This window comes from Uloborus diversus, chromosome 1, assembly GCF_026930045.1.
Source record: "Uloborus diversus isolate 005 chromosome 1, Udiv.v.3.1, whole genome shotgun sequence".
Classification (NCBI taxonomy): domain Eukaryota; kingdom Metazoa; phylum Arthropoda; class Arachnida; order Araneae; family Uloboridae; genus Uloborus; species Uloborus diversus.
Window position 1 is genome coordinate 54122160 of NC_072731.1, and position 12402 is coordinate 54134561.

Here is a 12402-nt window from a genome sequence, read left to right on the forward strand (position 1 = left end):
AAATTAAAGAAAAGAAGTTGTTCTATAGTTTATACATGAATGTTAGAAAATTAACCCAGTGTGCATTGTGTTTTATTTGATAGTTGCAATTAGCTTATAAGATGTAATGGTTTTTATCTGTTTCAGCATTTTAATCAATAACTAGATTTGTGAAAAGAAAAAAAAACTAAATTAAACAAAACGGCACCACTTAATGTGTAAAAGACATCGAACTTGCAATTGCAATATATATCTGAAAAAAAAACAAAAAAAAAAAAAAAAAAAAAAACACTGAATGGCTGGTTATATTACTTTTGCAACATAGCACATAATGAACACCCTGACCCCTTCTCTCATCCCGTGACTCATATTCTGTCAAGGCTCAATTTCTATTAAAATAAATGAGGAAGGCCCATAGTCATTAGGATTTATTTCTTGACCCGAAATGTTCTTAATTCCTTCTAATATGTAAAATATTCCATAAAATTAAAAAGGAATTCTGGAACTGAGTTCCTATGCAAACTAAGCCCTGAATCCTACGAGACAAGCCATTAATAAATGACCAGGAATTAAAAAACCTTATTTAAATCTTGGAAAAATAAGCAAAAATTCACATTTTCTGTAAGACTTTTACTAAAATTATATTCACAACTAAAATAAATTATTACAGAGATTGCAACCCAGCCGAAGTCCATTTACCCCATACTTCGCTATTTATCGCATCTTGAGAAATTGAATTATACTAAGAGAGGGGACTGCGAAGCTGAGGTACGAAATAATTCAATTATTCTTCAGCTGAGACGAGAATAAACCACGTTGTTCGGCCTGAGTCATAAAGACACCTTTATTCCGCGATATTAATTTAGGGCATGTTAAGTTACTTATTAAATTATTATGGAAGAATTCTTTATCCAAAATTTTGCATTTATAGTGCTGTCAGTAAATATTAAGCACAAAGTATACAAATTAAATGCTCGAAATTTACGAGTTCTTCGTTAAACATCTGAGGAATATTTATGGAGAAATTTTATGCGTTTTAATGCGATTAGATGTTAAATTAAATTCATGATTTTGATTGTCTTTATAACATGAAGAATTCCTAAGAGTCATTTTAGGAAGAAAACATATAGAAGACAGAATTATACTATAGAAGGTTAATTGTTAAATAAGAATGGATCTGTGATTCATAGTTATATCAGAAATATTGTACGTAATGTTATTCCACTGTTTTACAGTTAAAAATATAATAAAACATATTCTCTAAGTCTCAGAGCTTTCATAAAACCAGGTCATACAACTAGCATCTTTTTTTGCTGAAACATGCGGTCCAAAGTAAGTCGTGTATAACAGAGGCGCCACGATGTTTGTTCGTTATAACCGAGTGCGCGTAAAAATAGGTTCGTGGGAAAAAAAATCATAAAAACACATTCATACTTTGTTAAATTGTTACTTCTGTACTGCACTACAGAAGTTCTTTGCTTTGAACTATATTATAGCCGTTATTACATACTAATGGTACCCCCACGGCTTTGCCCGTAGTAGAAAAAAAAGGTCATTTGGTTTGCCGGTATATTTACAAATTATGAATGATGAATTTCTCGCCAATTTACTATGCTAATTTGCTCTTCTACGTTATGGTAATTTGCTTGTTCATGTTATGGTAATTTTCTCGTCCATGTTATGATAATTCGCTCGATAAAATGTTCTTGAAATTGGAACAGGGAAAGAACAAAATCGAATTTTCGAAAAATCGCTTCGAGGTGTGCTTACCCCTATGCTACGAACTAATTTTGTGCCAAATTTCATGAAAACCGGCCTAACGGTCTAGACACCATGCGCGTAACAGACAGATCTGGATATCCAGAGATCCAGACATACAAACTTTCAGCTTTATTATTGGTAAATATAAAAATAGTAGTTATTAGAACTATATTATATTATCCTCATTTGTAGCCTTGGCTTCCCAAACAGTTGCGAGTTTTTCTGCATTTAAAAGCCAGAATATAATGATAGCGGTTTAGCATAAAATTCTTCATATTTTTCGTTATTGTCATCGATTTCGTTTTTTTTTTTTTTTTTTTTTTTTCAAATTTTTCTTTATATATAAATGTTTTCTACATTTCATGAAAAAAATATTCTTACTAGGACAGGTAGTTTTCTCGTCTTTAACGAAATTACGTCCCAAGCAAATTTTTTTTAACGTAAGAGTGACTGTATGATAATATATTCAGGAGGAGAATGAAAAAGAGTTGAAATTATGAATTTGAAATAAAAATCCCCCTTTTTTTCTTATTCATCAAAATAAGACAAAACCTAAAATAGTTTTTAATGTATCGAGAAATGAATTAAAACCTCATTGATGCAGTTCAGAATTTAAATTTCAGAGAGGGAAATGCGTACAATCAGATGCAAAATTGCAAGTGTAAAAAAAAAAAAAAACCCTCAAGAAGCCATTAAATGCATCTGGAATGAAAAGGTCATTTTTTATTGAGAGAAATAGAAAGAGCGTGTTCAAGAAGCTCCAGTGGAAAATGTAGGCAATAATCGTAAAATTTCAATTTTTTTTTCTATAGTCTCATTATCAATGTACCATACTGCGTATATAAACTGTTAACATCTTTATAAACAACCACATATTACAACCCCAAAGGCAGAAGCGTTGAAGATGGCAAGCCAAGTCCACACTAGCCACCATCTTTGGGCCTTTCAGAGGGAGAAAAAAGATAATACTCTTAAGAATAAACTACTTAAAGAATAAAGTATTTTAAAGAAACAAAAATTAGAGCAAGAAATGTAAGGATTTCAGCTTCGCATGCAGTCAAGTATACCAACTTTGTGACAGCAAGCCTTACTTTGTGTTACAATATCTTTATTGAGTTCAGGGATAAGTGGTCGAAAATCACTTAGGTTTGCGTTTTTGGAGCTTTAATTTCGAAAAATTACTTTCCCTTATGTTACAAAATATGGCCTTAAAATTGTATTTTTAAGAGTTTAGTTTCAGAAAATATTCGATCAAGGGTCCCCATGGTTTGGGGTCAAAATGTCGCCACCGAAATGTCGCGGGACAAAATGTCGCGGCCAAAATGTCGCCGGGCCAAAATGTCGCCGGGCCAAAATGCCGCCGGGACGAAATGTCGCCGGTCCAAAATGTCGCCGGGACAAAATGTCGCCTGTCCAAAATGTCGCCGGTCCAAAATGTCGCCGGGCTAAAACGTCGCCTGTCCAAAATGTCGTCGGGCCAAAATGTCGCCGATCCAAAATGTCGTCGGGCCAAAATGTCGCCTGTCCAAAATGTCGTAGATCCAAAATTCGCTCATTCAGTCGGTAAGAAAAATGCAAATGTACAAAAATGCTGTTTAACACCAAATTTGCAGAATAAATGATTACTGCCTTTAATGAATGTCTCCGTTAAAAATAGGACTGGACTGAGTTTCTTGATAAATTCTAAAAAGATTATTCCGTTTCGATTCGCAACTCTCGGCTGTTTTTCAGCAAACAAATAGAATACAAGCGTTACGTTATCTTATTTCTTGTGACTCGCTATCTACCAACTGTAAAACGTTCTGACGGCGTTCAGTTCTGACGTTCGCTAAATTATTTTAAACTTTTCTTCAAGAATAGTGTGCGTTTGTATGTGACCGATTTTTTGGGGCCATTCTACGTCAAAACCTGTAGTAAGAATTCGAACGATACCCGCAAGTACCCATATATGATTTAGGGCTGCGAGGTTTTTTGCGTCAATTCGTTCAAGATAGTGGAGTAACTGAACGTTTTCATCGATATGCGTGACTGTCATTGCTCAAAAAATGATGAACGGAATCAGATAAAATGTTAGGAAGCAGCAGGGGGACAGATTTTGGGGTCAATAACACCAGAGGGTGGAGCAATCGAATGTTTTTTTTCCTTTCTTTTTTATTATCTGTGACTGATATATCTCAAAAAGTAATACAGTACACCCTCGTTTCCAGCGAGTTTATTTTACGCGGTTTCGATTATACGCGGTTGAAGATTTGACACCTTTATTTTATTTACGCAGATGAGTTTCGGTTTTACGCAGATGCGGCAATGCAAACAGGTAACATTTTCCTCTCTTTCAAAACCGAAGCTCCTAAAGATTGCAGATTACACGTAAATAACTGCATATTGGCGTGCTAATAATCGAACTTCTTGGAGATATTTTATGCGATTGGTTCCAGAGCTTTTTCCATCAGAAGTAAAGTGATTAAACTCACACAGTTCAGAACTCACTGGAAGAAGAGCTTTTAGGAGTGACAAAGGAGGTCAAAACCAACGGGGATACCGACTCCGGTGACACACAACCAAAAACGCTTACATTGAAAATTTTCGAACCATCCGTAGACAATAGAAATGATCTTTCTGATTTGTTAGTGAGAGAAGATTCTATCATGGAAATGACGCAAGTGATCATGGATGCGTTAATGCTCCGCAAAGAATTAGAGGAAAAATTCTTAATGACTACCAAAAGACTATCATAGCCAGCTCTTCTTCATAAACAGAACACGAAATTAGTTTGTTTTCTTTATGCATATTATGCATAAAAATTGATATAAGTACACATTAAACTTATTATACAATTAGTCATCACTAGAATGAAGTTTTTTTTTTAATCTACGGAACCTAATCCCTATTTTGACACTAATATTAGGTCTCAATTTACGCGGTTTCGATTTACGCAGCATTTCCGTTTAACATAACCCCCGCCAAAACGAGGGTCTACTGTACAAGGGTTAAGACAAAATTTGGTCTACAGGTATATCTTAAAGGGCGAGTTGCTCATTTATTTTTGGCTTCAGTCATCCCAAAAGGATGGATCACCGAATAATTTTTATCATTTTATGTGACTGCTATATCTCAAGAAGTAATGCGAGGATTCATACAAAAATGTAGTATACAAGTGAAATTAAACGAAAACAAGCCTTATTTTCGTTCTAAGTTGAGTTTCGTAATCGTTTACGTGAGTCAGTGTAATTAAATAAACAATGAAAAATATACTGAATATGAGAGGTTGAGCATGATATCAATAAAATCTGAATTAGTCGTGTATTCCTCTCATTTTTGTAGCACTTTAACTAGCGTGAGTGTTAAATAAAAACTGAGTTTGCGTTCTTATATAATTTGCGTAGTAAAAATTCACTAATTAAAACAGCAATTTTTTCTGAGAGAGAAAAACTTATTTGTTTATTATTATTATTATCAATATTCTTTTCTTTCTGAATTACCAAGCTATATTGAGCTGGAACTATTACTTTTTGAAACTCATTTTAAAAATAAGTCTAGGTCAAAATTGATCTGAATAATCTCATTGATATCAGTTATTTCACCCTACATTATGAAATTTTTTCTTTTCTATTTGAAATTGGAAAATGTGATTAGCTGACAAGCGCTACTTCGCATGCATGAAAGTATCCTCTTGAAAACCTTCAATAAAATAACTGTTCTGAAATTGTCCCTTGATGTTCTATCGAATATATAAATTTCATGAAAATTGAAAATATTTGTCATCGCGTAGAGTCGTTTTTCAAAAATCTGAGTGAAAGACACCTGTTTTTGCAGTTAAGGGTTTCATTGATTTCAAAAGATTTGACGGTGAACATTTCGACGTAATTTCAGAATTTTACTCATAAGAGATGGGGGTTCCCATGGCAATAATCTGTCATCTCTGTTAAACATTTGTTTTACTGTCCCAAAATCCCGGTCGCAAAAGACATGCAAATGTCCTCTCAGAGGAAGGTCTCGAGCAGTCTTGTTTAACTTCTTCAGTTTCATTTCCAGAAAAAGTCTCAGAACAGTTTTGATCTTACTTTAACCAACGTATATCTCACTGAAAACGTAGTTTTTTTTTTTTTTTTTTTTACAGTTCTTAGGGTAATGTTAATAAATCTATGAGAAAATTAAATTTCATTAAGATACTTTTCTACTTTATTTCCACCCTGGCCAGTGATTTCGATTTTTTCCAGTGAAAGGGGAGAGGAAGGATAACGGGCGTATGTATAACCAATGCAAATTTTATAGGATTGCTATCAAAACCACTTCCACTTGTATACAAAAAAAAATCGAAGTCGAGGGCCATTCCGCCTGATCCCCTAAATGACTGACCTGTCGCTACCGTAATAATATGCTAGAGTGAAGGAGTTATTTGTTTTTACTTCATTACGATAAAAAATACAAACCGCCTATTCTCTTTCCATATTCACATTGCGCCTCACTATTCTTTCATTCGCGTTTAGAACAGTTTAGTTTTACTTCCATACCAATTTTTTGTCTGAATCCTTGCGTTACATCTTGATCCTTTACTTTACATCTTGAGTATTATTATTAATCAGGTTAAACGAGGAAGAGAATTCCGTTGCAACAGCCTCTTACATGTTTACGTTTGTAATAGTATACAGAAAAACTTATGTTTTTCTGAAAACTATTAGTTTTCTGGAATTAATCTGATGTTTACGAATCAAGACAGGAGAAAACGTTTGGAATTTTTGAAGGAATTTACTCTGAAAGGCAATTAATATTCTTTCGCAACTTTTATGCTGGAAAGCATCGACGTACATTTAACTTTTTCGTACAAATTGAACTAGCGAATTTTAGGCGGGTGACATTGTGGACCGGCGACATTTTGGACTGGCGACATTTTGGGCAGGCGACATTTTGGACCGGCGACATTTTGGACCGGCGACATTTTGGGACAGCGACATTTTGGGACGGCGACATTTTGAGCTGGCGACATTTTGGACCGGCGACAATTTGGCCGCGACATTTTATCCCGCGACATTTTGGCCGCGACATTTTGGACCGGCGACATTTTCGGACGGCGACATTTTGGGCCGGCGACATTTTGGACCGGCGACATTTTGGACCGGCGACATTTTGGACCGGCGACATTTTGGACCGGCGACATTTTGGACGTATACCGATCCCCATACCGTCTTTCTTTAACATCACAAGCAATGTTTTTTTAAACGACTTAGAAAACATTTAAGTGGAATAGCCACAGAATATGAAACGTTTCTTAAGTTCTTTGGGCTATAATTTTGTAAAAGTTTCCAGGAAAGGGCTATAGATCCTCCTTCCCATTAATCTTCAAAGTTCGTCCAAAATGACGTTTTTGAAACTTCAATTTCAAAACCTTGCAGGGGGGAGGAGGAATTGATTTCAATCTGTTTTTTAAACAAAATTGATCAGGGACAGTCCCTGAGTTCCTTCTTTTGCTCTAAAGTCAATAAATATGGTCTATAATCACGTTTTTCAGGCTTCAATTTCTAAAAATTTCTACTGAGACCCCTATACCTTTTTTTGGCGTAGTATCTGCAAAGGAAGTCTAAAATTGCGCTTTTAAAACTAAAAGTTTTAAAATTTTAACCTGACCCCTTTCCTATCAGATCAAAAATTTTCTTTTTTTCTTTTTTTTTTCAATGTGCCCCCTTTTCCCCTAAACTTTTTTTTGCTTACTTCACTGCAAGCAGGGGAAGAATTCCAAGAAATTTGGTGCCAACTAAGCAAAGGAGAAGTGTCTTTTGTTTGATTCTAAACAGTTATATTCTCAGAATTTGTATCTGCTTCAATGATGCAAAAGAAACGAATGTTTTGGAGACTGGGAGACAGAAATATTTTCGTGCAGTAGAAAAAAGTTGAGAATCGTTGCAATGATCCTTTATTTTGAGTGTCTATGACTGTGAATCCACGTATTTTCCAGCATATTATCCAATGTCAGCCAATAATCCGCAGATCCTAAAATCGGCCTAAGAAAAAAAGCTTCGTATAGTTCGAGGCGGTGTACAATCCGCGGATAATACGATGTAAAAAAAAAGTTGGATTTAACATATTAATTGAGCAACTAAACAAAAACCTAAAAAGTAATTACTTTGAAGGTACACAAAAGGAAACCCCGCTCTGCTACTGCCATCTTGGGCTTTCAGAGAACTGACCTTTCGGCCGGGGGCCCTTAAACCCTGACGGTAACGAAAATCCAACCACTTAGACTCTAGGCACCGTGGGCCCAGGTACAGACCTGTCTCCAGCGGCACCCATTGCCTACTCACTGTTCCACTCGATAGCCACTGGGCAGATACAGATCTGCTCAAATTCAAAATTAATCTGAAATATAATCTAAAAAATAATGATTTCTCCATGAAATCATGATTATAGTACGCTAATTACTAGAAAAACAAAGAGTCAAGACAAAGGAACAAATGGTCTAATCTTGTGCAAATGAAGGCTTTCTCCTTCACTGTATTGTTGTTTATTTTACATGGCCTGAATCGCGGAAGAGGAACATTCAAGCAATGCAAAATAAGCAACACACAGGCGGCGAAAGAACACTTCAGCTATGTAAAATAAACAAAATTCTGCCAGCGTACGGTTTCTATCAGTGAATCCAACTGTAAATATTGAGGTTCAATGCGTTGGTGTTGGGAAAAAAACAATCACAGATAATCCGCAGCGTATAACTCGCACCTCATTAACTTTGCACTTTTTTAGCAGATAATCCGTGGATTATACGGAGGGAAATACTATGTTACATGAAATGAGGGGTCTCTTGCGGCGCCCCCTCAATTTGCCCCCTCAACTAGACCTAACAAAAAGTCTTCATACCAAATTTTAACTTTTTACGGCATACCGTTTTCGAGTTATGCGAAATACATTCGCAAAACTTTTGGCCGATATTTGAATGAAAATATTTTCGTGAATGCAATACTTCACTTACCATGTAAAAGGAAGGAAACGAGCTAATGTGTGCAAGATATGACCTTTTTTTTAAACTCCAATTTAATGGTTTCTAGCCAACACTTTCAGTCAAACACCAACACCATAACCTTACGAGATTCATGCACGTCATTCACAATAAGGTCTCTAAAAACATTTCAAGTATTAACTAGTTTTACACAAACCAATGCAAAAAGACGTTTTACAGAGATTACGTTTCCGAACATCGCGAATTTTCGTGTGATTCAATTAAATAACACTTGAATATTTTTCGCGAATGGCACAAAATTAAGAGACAAAATTCGAAAAAAAAAAAAAAAAAAAAAAAAAAATCCGCATATTTGTTGCCAATTTGGCGATATATCGCCAAGTGTTCGCGAATAATATTATTTGAGTTTACATTGAAATTAACACTGATATTCCACAAAAAGTTTTAAAAGACCTCTTTTTGAACAACCGAATGCAAACAAAAAGAGAAGTGCACAATAGACCCCACTAGGAGTCTACATATTAACTTTCAACTTTCTACGGCGTGCCGTTTTCGAGTTATGCGAGACTGAAATAGACTGATTGTTTTCAAAAAAATTTCACAGAAAAACAGTTTGAAAAAAAAAAAAATTGTAGAAAACTCATGTGATGGGCTATAAATGTTTTCCCCATGAGTTTCAAAAATTTTAGTTCAATTTTTTTTCAACAGATGGTGCTCCAGATAGTTAGCCCATAAATCAAAAAGGAAAAATTGAAATTCACCGATTTTTTTACTCCGATTGCGGATTGTTGCCGACCGTAGAAATACTGAAAATATTGTTATGTTATTTTGTTTATAAGCAATCTTTGTCGAATGAGTATGATGAATTGTTCTATCTTTCTTTGATTGAAAGGCTTACTTTCTGCAGCGATATTTGCTGGAAAATTTTTGAATTAAAATTTGCAACTTTAGGAAGAAAAAATTTACAGCCCGCGTATGATTTTTCTGCAGGAATGAATACAAAAGGATAATCTTAAAACATTTTTATATTTTGTTTTTCTACTTTGAATATTTTTAATAGATTTTTTTTTTCAAACTCATTTCTGACTTAGTTTAAAGTTACCCTAAATGGCAGGGTAACTTTGAACTAGGCTAATAATTTATTTTGAATGGATTAAATAAATATTATTTCTTAATTTTGGATAGCTATTTAACATTTCAAGAGTTTTTCCTCCCTTATATTCGAGCAAATATGGCAAAAATATTAAAATAGACAATTTAGAACAGAGAAATTTTGACTCAAAGTTACCCTGTCTAGCGGTAATATCTAGTCCTGAGTAGCAAAGAACGTGTTTTTCATGTTGCAATATTGAGCAAAAACACACACACACACACACACACACACACACACACACGCACACACACACACACGCACACACACACACACACACAAATTAAGGGAATATAATTAAAAGCATGACATGACACTCTGAAGTCCCCCGCACCTACCATTTTTATGGTTCATCTGTTTTAGATGTTGGAGGAGTTCGCCGGAAAATAGGACTTCAGGGACATAATTAAAAGGCAGCGGGTATAACTCCTACTTATCAAACTCACTAAACTCCTGGGTGTTTGAAGAGTTAGACTTTCAAACCTATTACTAATCCTGCGAATTTTACGAATTTCTTTTAATTATTTTTAAATATACAAATGTATACACCCACAGCAGCTTTACCTATTTAGTTCTAACTAGAGCCGACGAGAGGCCAAGTGAGCCTAGACGGAAACTAGGACACGGCTCGGATTTGTAGTAGAAAAATAGTGTACGTTTTATGGTGGGGGGGGGGGGGGGGGGCTGGCAACCAAACTGACAAGGGGACCTTAACACTCGGTTGCCCTGGTTCTAATTCTATGCTTTCTTTGTCCTCGAAGTCGAATTATACGTATCACGTTACTTTCCCGCCTTTTTAATAGTTGCTCGTTCGCCTCATCGTGTCTGTAAGCACGAGCCAACTGATAGCGCATGGTGCATAAAAATGGCCGCCCCCGAAGCTCGTATTTTTAGGTACCTCGCCGAAGACGTAGAAAACGGAAATTAGGAACCGGAGTTCGTTTATTATGACGACCACATTACCGGAGGCACGGACTTTACGACTAGCGAGGTGGAGGTTCTTCTCTCCTCGAAACGCGAAGGTTGATGAAACGACTGATAACGAATAGTTCGCCATTCCGTGCTGAAGACCAGACTGCAACTATCAGCGAATTTTATGACGGAGGTCTGTTGATTTAGCTGTGCTCGCAAGTGTGCTCACCGTTGCGATTCGCATGCAAATGTGTGGAGTTTTGTTTCGTTCGGAATGACCTGTTTTATTTAGGACTGTGAGTGTAGCGTTTAATGTTTCCATTAATAAGTGAATGACTTTAACTGTCATAAATGGAGCCGATTAACTTCATGTACATTGTTAGGAGAAAATCTTGTCAGGCCCGTCCTTTAGAAGGGGGGGGGGGCTGTGAGGGGGCAATTACCCCCTCCCCGGATTTGAGAAGTTTATTTTAACAAACAAGTGAACGCAGTTTTTGTTGCTTTTCGATACATTCTGCATTGTTTGTATGTACCCCCCCTCCCCCGCCCCTCCAACGGAAAAATATTAAATGACGAGCCTGAGTTAGTAGCAAATACTCCTAATTTATTGATTACCGGGTTTAGTTTTCAAAGCAATTTTTTTACAGGTTCTTAAAGATACTGTAACAATGTTCATAGTCTTTCAAAGCGCTACAAAAATCTTTCCTACAATGTTAAAAATTCAGGAAAATTTTATGGTAAATATTACTGTAAAAGGGAATGTTTACAGTACAAAAAAAATTACAGTGAATTGCACCGAAGAAAATAAACGATTACTGTGCCAATTGATACACCACGCGACTTACAGGGCGAAGAAGATAACACCATATTTGTCATGTCCCACCTCGTATAAATCAAAGTCGAACCTGCAGCTCGCATTCTTAATTTTTTTTACCTCGTTTGTTCTACCGTAAAGTAGGATTTTACGGTAAAATTTACTGGCAACATGAATACCAGTTTCGTATACATTTTCATTAACTTAAAAGACATTGTTGCAGTAACTTTAGTAGGCTTATAAAATACTGAAGCAACCTCTGACTCTATAGCCAATATTCTAGTAAGCAATTATTCTAGACCCAAAGATTCATACTCATCGTTATGGATCACTGAATCTATATTGTCTGTGTTGTCAGTCTGTAGCAAAAAAAATTAAAAAAAAAAAAAAAAAAAAAATTGGCTATATGGTAGAGATCCGAAACAGATGAAAAAGCATCGATGTTCGGAAACACTGAACTTTTAAATGTAAGCACGCTACTGTAAGTCCGCCTTATTTTTATTTATGGCATCTTCGTGTTAATCGTTATATCAAATGGGACACTTTTTAAATTATCTTCATTTTCTTAATAAGTGCAGAACATATTTAGATTTTTTCATAGCACTTGGATAAGTCGATAGATCAACATTTTGGAAATATTTTGAGTTATCATACATTCTTAAAGGTTTTATAGTGAAATAATTTTATTGCCGAATGTTTAAGACTGCTCTAGTAGCGTTATAGATAGTGCGTATTTTCTTACGTCAAAGCTTGGAAGATGGTTAATTTTCAAAATTTTAGAAGTTCTTGACGCAATTTAACATTTTCATAGCAAAATATAAAGTTGAATTTCCAATA